Below are 14,444 nucleotides of genomic sequence, written 5' to 3'. Positions count from 1 at the left end.
TTTTTCCCAGCTAGAGGCTTTAATAAAGAAACTTTTCCAAGGTGCTGCATAGTAGAATTGGACCCAGAATTATGTAATTGCAAGTAGATTTTTTTCTTAAACCACAAGCTTTTCTAAATGATGTTCTCTCTAGTTGAAAAACAAAACAAGTCAGTTTATTCATATATCATACATGTTCGTTGTGAAGGTTTTAATACTTCACTTGCAATTCTTCATATTCAAATAATGGCTAACCAAAACTTTTGTCTTTTGTTATTGCTTCTACTCAAATACCAAAACAGAAGGTAGATTTCAAGAGAATTATGGCTTTTATTGCCAGGAATGTTGTATGAATAATCCAGAGATACATTTGAACACACCCTCTCCCTGTATCCGCTTTATAAAAAAAATTTAATTAAATAATATGCATTCTCTTTTGAAAGAATATTTTCTCGGGAATTAGAATGCTCAGCAATGCTGCCTTTGTGACTGGTTTGAATAATAGAAACAGACGGACAGCCAGAAAGACTTTACAAAGGAAGCAGGAGAGAGAGATGTGTTGGTCTTGGCCAGTTACAATGGAAAATGAACCATTCAGTTAGTTGTAATATATTTCTTGCAAAAAAAAAAATATATAAATATAAAAAGTAGTAGTAATAATAATAATAAAATCCCTGGACCATTTGTGTGTAACAAGCTAGCTTTTAAGATGGCCAGTTTTATTTTTAGAATGGTTGCTACATTTTCAAAGGAGGATAAAAATATCTTTCATTGATATTATGACTTGAAAATGACTCTTCAGTTTCTAGTTAGAAATGTTATTGTGAATAGGCAGCTTTATTATTTATCTGCTACTAAATTAATACACACTCACACATCTTAAAATACTTTTATCTGCCTATGAACATTATCGATCTCCAGTTTTTTTTTTGTTTTTTTTTATTAATAAATTTGTTTCTTTTTGGGGGTTTTCAGTGTGAAACCAGATTTTTTTTTTTTTTTTTTTGGTGGGGGGGTACTTTTGTGTTGTATGTCTGTATGAAAGAGAGAACAAGAGGTGGATCTTTAAAGTATTGTTTCCTCTTTGCAAGAACTTTATAATTTTTCGACACCTTTGTATTTACTTGTAAATAGGAATTTCATGAGGAGAGAATAAAACAAAAGACATGGATTTAGTAGTTGTCATTTATCATTTATTATCACAATTGATGAACAAAAGCATCATTGGCTTCAGGTTTCCAATTGGTCAAACACTTATTTACTGCACTTGCAATAGTGTGTATGCATGATAAGGGAATCACTGTGTACTTTGGTGCAGACACAATATTAAAACCTTCTGAAAAGAACTAAGGTGTTTCTAGTTACACACATACATAAACACATGTGCATACACACTCACACATATACATACATATATACATGTGTAGTTTTCTAGTTGATGGTTACATCTTTAAGATATACAACAATAAAAGACACCCACTCATGATGAGCTTCCAAACAACTTTGTCTACCAAATTCCATAAGATAGCTCATGTGGTTGTGAAGTAACTTCTTAACCCTATATTTGTGTGTTTATGTTTGAATAATCTGCAATGTTTGTTCACTCTCTTTTACTTTTAACAGTTTTTAGGGATTCTTTTTTTTTTTTCTTAATTTCTATTTTACACATTCACAAAAATGTATCATGGGTTATAAGAAAGTTAACAAAAAAGATCTCAATGAATGGAGCAGAGAAAAGAAACAGCATGTTTGTGAGACAGCAGAAGCCTGAAGTTGACTGAATTTTTTCTAATTAGTTGAATAACCTTTTCATTTTCTCATGCTAGGATATGTGCATGTATAGCAGCAAACAGCAATATATTCTAGATGTGCGCTGTACTCCAATGTGGATTTTACTTGTATTTTTTTGGAGGATCAGTATCTGATTTTGGCTCTAGAAATAAATCCTTGTCTTTATGATGTAGGTTTGACAAGATTATGGGTTTCAGCATTTGTAGCAACTTTGAGGTGATAACAGGGTATGCAACTACCTAGTTCAGAGGAGTGGTGGTCACTATAGTAACTATAGAAGACAGAAAGAGAAGAAACGGTGTCTCTGTGACTTGTGGATAATGTCTGCTTGATCTTTGCCAGTTCTGACTTTTGTACCAATGAATAAAATCAATATTAGTTTCTATTTTTACCTAACCAATCTTTTATTTATTTTTTTAATTGCTTTCATTTTTTTTTTAACAATTCCATAAAACTTTGAAGTTAGTTAAATACATTTTATGCACAGATAGTATTCAGTTTTTCTCTACAAAGTGGTGTCCAGTTTGGAATTCAAGATTTGTTTGAAGAGTTTTTTAAAGCTCTTACTACAAAAATTCATTCCTATCATTAATGTTAATTGCCAATTTAATAGTGAAACAAGAATCAGAATAACAAATAAATAGTTACTACAGCAGTTGTTGTTCAGCTTTGGCCAAGCTTCATTGAGCAGGCTTATGATTCAAAAAGGCATTCCAGCTTAGATTCTCCCATTCTTTTCATGAGTATCTACTCATGCATGAGTGTTCTCTTCTTAAGGTAGTAGAGTATGATTTGAGGGAGACTTGGCTGCTGTTTTTTAGCAGGTCAAGTCACCATGTACAGGTTCCTTTATTAACTTGATGCTATCATTATTGCTGCTGCTGCTACTCAGATTGCAAATTAGAAATTATTCAAATTAATTTTTTTTTCTACCCGCTAAATATACTAATTATATATTATTTATTATAAATCATTTCAGGAGCATTTCAAAGAATTACTTGAAATGCTCCTGCTACTTTACGTATTATTCTAAAGTAGCACTATGCTGTCAATGTTGTATTAATTCTGTCATCAAACTTTGCTCTCTCCCTCTCTCTTTTACATACATTCAGAAATATATATATATGCATACACATTTACACACACACACACACATGTATTTATATGTTCATATATATGTGTGTGTGTGTGTGTGTGTGTGTGTGTATGCTTGTATGTATGTAGAGAGATAGAGAGATGCGGGGTTTATAAGTCTAATGTAATATACTTTTTAAAGGAGTATTTTATGTGATATTTCATATATCTTAAATGATTTATGATCATTCCATTTTATGCTTGAATTCTTGATAGTATCTTTACTTATTTTTTATAATAACTTTCACTCCCTTGTAGATTAATTCTCTGTGTGTTTCCATTTACGTTGTATTGACAGAAATTTATTTTTTTATCATCAAATTTGACTTGCTTCTTTCTTGCCATTAGCTGTTTTAACAAAAAGTACTAAGCTATGCCAAAACCATTACATTGTACGTAGTCTTATGCTTCTTATGCAGCAACAAATCGTTCTGTTCAAAGAGAAGTTTGCAAGAATTAATGCTGTTCTCTTAAAAATTTGTGGTACTTGAATTCAGTTAATTTAGTTCATATTAGTTCAATGTATTGGACATTTCCAAGTAATTCAACAAATTATTTTTCTCTTTTATGTTTATGTATTCTTATGTAAGAGTTTGAACTGGTCTGCAGATTTGAATTTTTGCAATATTGAACAGAAAACAGTTTCTGTCCAAAATCTTTTAGAAGTCACCCTAACATGATCTGTTGTTGTTTTTTGGTTTTAGGTATTCAGGAACCGTTTTCTTGCCATTCTAACCACATTAGAGTCTGGTTACATGAAATATTTTATGTGATATTTTGCCCGACTTGCCTTCGTCCGTCATTCCCATATTCTTTTCTGTTCGAAATTTCATTGTAGTTTCTTAGATATCAGATAATTCTCTTGAGAAAATGTGAGATAATGTATTATCAGAATTTGCACCATAATATTATCAAAAAATAAAATTAATCAAATAGTTTTTATTTATTAAAAAACATAATATTTTTCTACAAAATCTTCCCAAATTGTTTTCAGTCCCCTGTTCCTTTATTTCAAACAACTGCATTAAAACTAAAGTGAATGTACCCTCTTGTTTCCTTTTATGAACTAACATAATCTGCTGATTTAACTAAAAACAGAAAAGCCTAAGAAACATGGAAATACAGCGAAAGAATTCATAATACTAATAGCAATATAATAAAAGAATCTAAATTGTATTATGCAAACATTTTCATCAAAACTAAATGTATTATTATACAATTCTATAATACCAAGTCTACAACTCTCCTAAAATTTGACGCTAAAGTTTTATTTATTACTTTAGTTTCAAGGTACTTGTTTCAAATTTTTTTGTGAAGTTTCTTATAATGACTGTTGGAAGTGAACATTTTAAGATTGACTCATTAAATAACAGTTTCAAATTATGTGCTATCTTTACTTGATTAAAATACATCTTTGCCAGTTTTTAAGCAAATCAGCTCTTCTGATAAATAATCTTCTTAAAAAATAAAAGTACCTTTGTTGGCATCAGTTAATTGCTAGTTATTTAGGGTTTTTTTTGCTCATATTATTTTCACTAACAAAGAACTTTGCTGTTTTACAATCTTTAGTTCTTGGAAGTTCTTCAATCATTATCATTTCCCTAATATCTTTACTGATGAAGCATTATTTGACTGTCTAATTAAACCACTCAGAACTTGAACCAAATTTAATGACTATCAGGGTTTAGCTGTGCAACTGAACCATAAATTTCCTTCATCAGTTATTCTTTCAGATCTAGCAAAAAATTTGTAGCTGGCTGCATTTTGTGTGTATGTGTAAATATGTGTGCAATTGGTATTTCCCCCCCCCCCCTTTTCTAAATTGACTGGCTTCAGTTCTTCACGTTTTCGATGTCTCATTTCTGTCCAACTGTAATGCTGTTGCTACTACAAACACTGCAGTTGCTGTTGTAAATTTTTATACAGTTTGTTCACTCACACAGCTAAAGATGCTTGCTAACATGATAATAAAAGTGAAGTCCACATTTATCAACTCTGCAATATGGCAAATTGACAGAACTATAGCAGCTACCATGCCAACCATTGCTTTACGGTAGAATATGTTTGCAAACAGCATGCTTTCTGAAGTTGTAGCTTGTGGAATTGAAGATGGACAACACCTGATGCAGCTGCTATTCTGTAGCACCATTGTAGCATACAACTTTAGAAGAGGAAAAACAAGAAGATATATTGCTCACTAATGGAAACAGGGCCTTGTTAGCTATAGACTATTTTAGTTGTTTAACAATCAATAATGTCTCACAGAAAGCCGTATATTTCGCACAAATCTTAATGTTCCTGCTAAACTACACCTTACTGTATTATTCTGTTATTTCTTCAATTTTATTATTTTTAATATTTATCCAATAATATGAATATACACTGAACCAACAATGGAGTTTCTACATGGTCACTCAACATGCTAGAAGTAGCAGCCAGAACTTGCTGCTAAAAACAAAATGATATATTAGATAAAATAGTCCTCAATGAATTACATTTGAAAACTGCAATCTCCTATAATCAGAAATTGACTTGATTAGAGATGATCTGGAATTAAACAATATAATAATACCTACAAGGTAAATTGTCCAGTAGTGGCTAACTATAGAAATATTCCATTAACCACAGAATCTATATTTACTTTTTGTATCTTTATGGACTTCTTTTTATCTCTCTCTTCCACCTGAAAATCATTTTTACTGTAGATATCATAAATTTCCAAGATAAAGAAAGGAATTCATCTCTCAACAATTTGTATTCTTATTGCCTGCTGTTAAACACAGTTTTGTGTGTTCAAAGCCATTCATACCAGTTTGTAATTACTCCTTCAACCCTACTCTTATAACTTCCTTGTAGTGAATAATAATAATTTCAAATTTTGCCACAAGGGCAACCATTTGGAGTGGAGGATAAGTCCATTACATCAACCCCAGTACTTGATTGGCACTTAATTTATTGACCTCCAAAAAGATGAAAGACAAAGTTGTCCTCGGTAGAATTTGAACTCCAAATGTAAAGACGAATGAAATGCCACTAAGCATTTTGCCCAGTGTGCTAACAATTCTGCCAGCTCACCACCTTAATAATAATAATAATCCTTTCCACTATAGGCACAAGGCCTGAAATTTTGGAAGAGAGGATCAGTCAATTACATTGACCCCAGTGTTTCACTGGTACTAAATTTATCAACCCTGAAAGGATGAAAAGCAAAGTTGACTTTGGCAGAATTTGAACTCAGAATGTGCAGACAGACAGACAAAATATGCTGCTAAGCATTTTGCCCGATGTGCTAACAATTCTGCCAGCTCACCACCTTAATAATGATAATAATAATAAATAATTGTTCTCATTCAATCCACATTCTATTTGGTTGATTTTTTTGGTGGAGTGGGGGTTATTTTCAAACCCTAAATTTACAGCACTGCTGTGCTCACAAGAACCAAACACTAATGGTCCACTTTAAAACTTAAAAATCTCTAAAACACTTGTACCAAAACTGTCTCCAAATTTTTTCCCCCCCTCTCTTTTCTTGTAATGCATGAAGTCGTGTATTACATTTAAGCGAATCATATCTGTCTCTAGTATATCTTTTTTCCTTCCTATATTTAACCAATCAAAACAAAAAAAAAACCAACTCTTTTGCTCTTCATTTTTTTTTTTCAATTTTATTTAATTTTTTTTGTTTATCATTTTTAATCAACACGACTTATTATGATTACCATTATTATTATTATTATTAATCATTATTATCATCATTATTATTATTATTATGGTGGTGGTGATGGCACTAACATTTCAAGCATAGTTCCATTTAGCATTATGGCATTGACAAATTGCAAATATTCCCAAGAATAAACTTGTGTGGCTGTTGTATCACTCCTTCCTTGGAATAAAGAATTTTTGTTCCAAGATTTGGTTGTTTTCGCCTCAATTTCGGAAAACCTTTCTTTTCTTTATTTTCTTCCCTTTTGTTCTTTATATTTTTTTTCTTCTAAATTTTAAATTTTTATTTTATGGGGGTTTTTTTTTTTTATATTTTGTTTTGTAAAACTAGATATTTTTGTCATTGTTTTTGTTGATTTATCTGTTTTGAATTATATCAGGAAAGAAACACTCTTTCTTTTGTTTTGTTTCTATTTCTTATTTCATACTGTTTTATTTATTCATTTACTTTTTTTTCTGCTCCTCTCTCTCTCTCTCTCTCTCTCTCTCTCTCTCTCTCTCTCTCTCTCTCTCTCTCTCTTTCTCCTTCCTTCCCCCCCTCTCTCATATCATATCACCTACCACCACAATCACTGCAACCTCCACTACCAACCTTGTAACAGCAGCTCAGGATGGTTTTGTCTGCTGCTGCTGCTGCTACTTGTGGTGATTATGGTGGTGGCGTTGTGCTGGTGTGGCATTATTGATTGATGTCTTTCAGTATTGCAGGAACAGTTTTTCTACCGCCGTTTTTCTGAAATGAGTTTGCAGGGACAGTATTGAGCGCAGCTGTTATTTGCATGTTCTGGTCTGGTGTTAGCCTTTACATGTACACAATCTTTATGTGTGTGCGTGTGTGTGTGTGTGCTAATGCTTTTAAGTATGCATATGTGTTTCTGAATGTGTGTGCATATGCATATGTGCATGAGTGATTGTGTGTGATGAATGATGATAGAACAGTTGGTGCATGTGTGATTTTGTGTGTGCAGAAATATAGAATGCATACTAACACATAGAATAGGGACTGTGTGTGTGTGTGTGAGAGAGAGAGAGAGAGAGAGAGAAAGATACAAAAATGGGTACATGTGTGTTTTTGTGCATACAAATAATGTCTGTAAACATATAGCAGAGATTCGCCAGTGCCCTTTCCTTGGTTGTAACTCACCACATTCTCTATGTCACTCAATACCAAACACACACACATACACATAGGGGACAGTCTGGGACCTTTCATCTTTGTATTTTCACCATTTGGTCTTTTCGGCTCCAGCATGGAATTGCTGTTGTGAAGAATATATTTTTCATGTGGATATTTTCTTTCACTATATATATATATATATTTGTATGTATGTGTTTGTCAGAAACTTCGCCCTATCCTTATTTTGTATGTACTACTCTCTCTCTCTCTCTCTCTCTCTCTCTCTCTCTCTCTCTCTCTCTCTCTCTTTCTCTTCCACTTCTCTCCTTTCTATCTTTGAAACTCAGTTATAAATTTAACCATTTCACATTATCCTAAATATCTCTTAAGGATTATCTTTAGGTTCTGACATCACGTTTTTATAACTTCTTTTCTCCTTTCTCTCTCACATATACACACTCACACAGTCTCTCTCTCTCTCCCCAAAATACTCATTCCCATATATTCTGACTAACATACTTGAAGGCAATGTCTCAGCATAGCCTTAGTCCAATGACAGGAATTTGTAAAAGAATATAGCTATCTGTCTTCATACACACACACACACACACACACACACACACACACACACACACATCCCTCTCTTCTTTGCAATGTTCAGCAACAACTATTAGCATAATCAGTTTTGGTTTCTTCCAAACCAAAATAATTTTACGTGATTTTTTTTCTCTTTTTTTTTTTTTAAGTAATTTGTTTAAATTGCATGTTATATTCACTTAGAGTTGCTGTATAGACAGTTAAATTATTGCAAATGTGTCTATGCACAGTTCTAAGACTATTTTCGTATATATATGATCGATATAGGCAGGTGACTACAGACACGGACATAAGTGTATCCATATAACTATATTCACATCTACCTTATTACATACACATTTATATGCTTGTTAAAGAACCGTTAATAGAAATGGTAAACCAGACCAAGTGGTTAATTCAAATTGTGTTCAGTTTGAAATATGTTTTAGGTATTTTTCCCCAAGCATTTTAGCCCCTGCTTTAACCAACTCAAACCACAAGATAATATAGCCTATATATCCTTTGTATGATTATCACTACACTCACATACATGCTTACTTATTTGATAACAATAAATGTTCTGCAATTTCTTGCTGAACAGCCTGCACAGATTATTTGTTTATAGTGATCAGATGCTTGTGCTGTACAGTAGCTTGCTCCCTCCATCAAATTGACATTGCCTGTACAGGTGCATGATGTGTAACACATCAGGTGTTAGTGATCACAGAGCAAACTGATATGAGGTGTTTTGCTCAAGAACACAGTGCACCACCCAGCCCAGAAATTGAAACCACGATCTCATGATCATGGGTGCAACAGCCTAACCACTAAGCCATGTGCCCTCAGTCAGATATCTTTTGATATCACTAATATCAAAAGATATCTTTTGATATCACTAATGATATCTGTTTGATAAATGGATAACAATACAATAAGAAAAAAATATTGGGATTGATATAATCAATGAAATCAATGCCCCACAATAACTGCATTGCAGAGACTGATACCAGTAAAATGTGTGTGTAATGTGGTGAAATGAGCAGTGTTTGTGCTTGCTTGTTTGTGTGTGTGCTCATGGTATGTGATGATGTATGTAGTGATACATGTGTATAAATATATATGCGTTGATATCTGAACTTAATTACATATGATTACAATCTCATATGTATAACATACACTTATACCTTAGAACATATATCTTTATTGCATACAAATAATCTTTTTCAAATCATTTTGTACACTGCCAATGTTTCATTAAGACATATTCAATATTATTACATTTATAATCACAGCTAAATAAGAAAAACTAACATTTGTAAATATTCATTAAAAACTATCTTTCTCTCTTGAAGTTCTGCATTAATGTAGTGCATAACACATTGTAAATGGTGTTTGATTTTTTTTTTTTTTTTTTTTTTTTTACCAACCATCTCTCATTGAAATGTTGCATCAGGTAGCGACAAATATAGCCATGTTTTTCTGATTTATCAGTAAAATAAAAACAAAAATATGAAAAACAACACATTCCAGAAACATCCTCCAGACAAATTATTTCTCATCTTTAAGAAATAACACAGTTCATAAAATATTCAATTCATTTACCTTGAGTTATGTCATGCTGACGATTTCTAATAAGGGTGAAATGGCACTATATATAATTACTTAAGACTAGAAATTTTAGGATCTTCATAATATGTATTAAAAAATTTTTTTATTAAATATGGGGTCAACCTGGTGATGAACAACAGCTATCATGCAGACAGTTGTTAATTATATTGTATGTAGTTTATGCAAAATCTTTTTTTTTTCCTTTGGCTCAAGAACAAAAGCAAAAATGCCATGAAGACAATTCATTCATTCATTACTCTATTCCTGTTGAAATAGACTACTTTTGTTTTACTTAATTTTGAAGATAATGCAGAATTTAATAAAGTAATTTTGTCATTGTTAAGCTGATGTTTAAAACATGAATTAACATGAAATTTTGATGGAAAGTTATAATTTAGTTCACTTAAAAAGTGGAATTTTGTATCATAAATCCAAGGGCAGTCTCAGGTGGGTTTGGAATCAAAAGGTTTAAAGAATTCCATAATGGCTGGGTCAGAACAGAATCACAATTGGATACCTTTATACATAGTGGCATGTCATTTCCATGCATTCATTTTCAAGATATACCATACTAGACACCTCTACACATGCTCTCTGTCTCTCTCTCTCTCTCTCTCTCTCTCTCTCTCTCTCTCTCTCTTGTTTATTTCATTTAGAATAAAAGGAAAAGAGGCTACCTTTCCATTTTTGAAATAGAAATTACTGGCAATAATTTCTACTCTTACAGCTCAACAATGATCCGTCAATTTGCTATTATTTAACATTTTGATAATTATGGTAATATCAGTCTTGATGATGATGATGGTCTTATATAAAATCTGTTTTGTTGTCATATTGAAAGGAAAATTCTTCATATTAGTGATCATTAAAAATCTTTTTTTTTCTTTTCATTAGTTTGTTTTTTGATACAAATTAATTTTTTTTTTTTCACTTTATCCACTGTTTTCTTTTCAGGATTAGAATAAATATATATATATATATATATATATATATATATATATATATATATATATATATATATATATATATATATGTGTGTGTGTGTGATTAGATATACAGGTGGAAGAAAAACTATTTGATACATATGCTAGACTTAATATACTCGTTTTGAAGCAGAAGCTTCTCTGTCTTACTCTACCTGGCTTTGAATAAATGATAAATGTATCCTTCATTTATTCAAAGCTGATGCATTATATACTTTTTTATGAGCTTCAACTCAAAGGCTGTGGCAATGCTGGATCCCTAAAGAGTTTAATGTTGCAGCGTTCAGTTGCAATATTTGGTATAATATTGATTGATTTGAAATTGGAGATAAAGCATTATCTAGGTCCTTCTTGAGTACATCTTTATCTACTCCATGTAGACATCTCATTTTCATTAGCAAGGTCTCATTAACTTAGTGTTACTGATTTTTGCATTGACCTTTGGGTCTATACAGTGATGACTTCTTCAGAGATTGGTATGGTTTTCCATACCGAAGTTTGGCATGGGCTCTTCTAGGATCATACATGTTTAGACCACTGTATATCTTTCCTGATTTCTCTCCAAGGAGTAGAGTTTTAATGCTTTCAGTCTTTCCTAGTTGCTTAGCTGGTACATTGAGGCAATCTTCATAAAGTTTCATAGCATTGTTTCAACCTAGACCAGCTGTTAGTTTAGTACTGATTGGTGAGCATAGTTGTGGGTAGTAGTCTAGGTGTCTGCGGACAAATGTTTTCTACAAAACCAGCAAGATTTCCTGCTCTCTCGGTTACTGAACAATCTCCAGTTCTATCTCACCATCTTTCTGCAAATTGTTACAGTCTTAGTAATGTGTACATGAAAAGATGTGTCCTCAATCACAAGGTCATGTAGTGATTGCAAATCTGAAATTAGAATCACTTCAGGTCAAGTGTGATCCTCACTGTGGCGTGTTAGCAGACTGATGATAAAGAGGTTAGAATTTTCCAGGGATAAATTGCAAATTGCAAATTGTCTTTTACAGCCCACTTGTAGATTGTATTAAGTCTTGCAGCATCACCAAGATTCTTTACTGGATACATACATTTATAAATGTAAATGTGTGTTTTTGGATATATATATATACTTACATATATTGGGAAAGCTGTGTGTATTCCATATGTATACACACACACACACACACACACACACACACACACACACACACACACACACATCTATTCATATATCTAGCTATATATATATGTGTGTGTGTGTGTATCCTTATATATATATATATATCTGTGTATTTGCATATATATGTATACGGGTATCAGAACAGGAGATTGGAAAGAAGTTTTGGTATTTATTTACCAATACGTGTTTCATTTGCTATAGTCAGTTATCACGAGTCCTATAGATGGATAGAGGGGAGAGTAAAGAAAAAATAGAAAGCTTGGATTACAACCCTATCTATGTGTACATATATCCCTGTTTATATCTTCATCATTTTATGTCTTTCCATGCTGACATGGATTGGATGGTGTGACAAGATTCGGCAGGTCAGAGGACTGCACTGAACTTCATTGTCTGCTTTGGCATGGCCTTTTAATGCCAACCACTTTACAGCATGTACTAGATATTCTCTCATACCACTGGCACCAGTGTCATTGACAACTAACTCGCAATGCAAGATCCCTTGACTAATTGGATGTTTAGTATAGAAACAGGTGACTTTAGGCCTAATGTTGAGAGGTAAGATTATGAGAGAGGTATATGAACAGGTGTCTTGCTGAAGAGAACATACATGGCTGTTGCAGTTTTGAAAGTGATAACAAAAGTGGTTCATGCTGAAATGACAGACATAACCTCAAGGTTTAAGAGTATTGGGACAGAAGAATAGGAGTTGTGTGGCTAGGTATGCTCCCAGGGGTATGAGAAGAGTGATAGATGGTTAGAGATGGGGATATAGGTGGATTCAGTAAATTGTTAAACAGAGGACATTATTAATAAATAATCTCAGATTGGGGGGAAAAACAAACAAAATAGGAGAGGGTCAGAAGTACAGAAGTAGGAGTACAAAAACGTTAGGGTGTATTGTAGAGAAACAGGAAGATGATGTTAAATGTATGCGGGAAGGAGGCTTGTGCAGAGACAGGGGTGAAGATCAGAGCTATATAGGGTGATCATGGACAGTGAGTGACAAACAAGTAAGGAGCATCCATGACCAATATCATTGGAAAATAAAATGGTATGGGATGATTTTGATAAGGTGTGGTGGCTCTAAGATGAGTGGGGAAACTGTCTGGCACAAAAGTGGATGCTCTTGTATAATTACAGTAGCAGAGGAAATCGTACTGTTGTTAAAAGAATGATGGAGGAGTGGTTGTTTGGAAGAATAATTGTGGGGAGGGCTTGGTAGGGACGGATTTGTAGACAAAATGATATGCTTTTAGGATCTCATTTTTGCAGAAACACTTTCTTCTTTTTAAGCATTAAACTAATACAACATTTGTTAAAACTTGTCCCTCCTACATTGTTTTCTTTCTTTTTATGTTCATTGTTTTCATTATACATATATACACATACCTAGTTTCATTTGACTTGAGTCTGTCCTTTTTGTTACACTTAAGAATTTCTTTCAGATGTGATCAGTACCTGGAGAGATCCTCATCGTTATGTGCTTACCCACTGACCTTATAGCTACTTGGTTACTCTTCTTGGTGGCCAGCCAGGATGGGGATGGAATGTGTACTAAGGCAACATGTGGCAAAAGACACCAAGATGCTCTCTCAGTTCTACCCACAATCACACATACACACACAGATACATTTATAGCTACACATATATATTATATGACAGGCTTCTTTTACTTTCCATCTACCAGATCCATTCACAAGGCTTTAGTCATCCTAGGCCTTTAGTAGAAGAGACTTACCCAAGGTTCCATGTTGGGAAGTGAACTATTTAACCACACAGCAAGAGTTACACCTACTTAACATACATGCACACACACACACTGTCTATCCTTCAATACTATTCCTTGCATTCTACCCATTATCCAACACTTCCTCTAATGGTGTTCACCTCACCAGGCCACCATCATGTTCTTGTCCTGTTCCCCCTCCCATGAGTCCCTTTCTAACAACAGCCTCACTCAGCACCTGTTGCCACCTAGGATTTCTTTTTTACCTGTCAAGTCTTTAAATCAAAATTCGTCTACTACTACTACTACTATTACCACTATACTGGCTTGACTCTCCTTTACTTCAACTCCACCACAACTCCTGTTCATCACTAGATATGCAGTCTTAACATACATTGGTAAAGAGTGCATACATTTGTTTTTGTACATACAATCACATACTTTCATAAACACACACTCACATGTATATGTATTCCATTTTTGCAATCCCATAGACTTCTCTCATACGACAGTAACCCTGAAGCTAAATGACTGTTGCTAGAAGCAATCTCCAATGGGAAAGAACATTACTTGCATTTAAGCACTTCATATTTTTTTCTTCTCTTTATTTTTGTCTTCTATGCTCTGTCTTTGAAAGAGTAGCACACACAG

At 33.2% G+C, this 14,444-nt stretch overlaps 1 protein-coding gene across 7 annotated transcripts in view; it reads left to right on the top strand.

Moving 5' to 3' along the window:
* Window positions 1-14,444, top strand: part of LOC106874257 (pre-B-cell leukemia transcription factor 1) — a 468,039-nt gene that overhangs the window by 399,519 nt on the left and 54,076 nt on the right. The gene's annotated exons all lie outside the window — the stretch shown is intronic.

Source organism: Octopus bimaculoides, chromosome 1 (genome assembly GCF_046866305.1).
Source record: "Octopus bimaculoides isolate indiv1 chromosome 1, ASM4686630v1, whole genome shotgun sequence".
Lineage (NCBI taxonomy): Eukaryota > Metazoa > Mollusca > Cephalopoda > Octopoda > Octopodidae > Octopus > Octopus bimaculoides.
The sequence above is the reverse complement of the archived record's forward strand: the minus strand, read 5'-3'. Positions and strand labels throughout refer to the sequence as shown.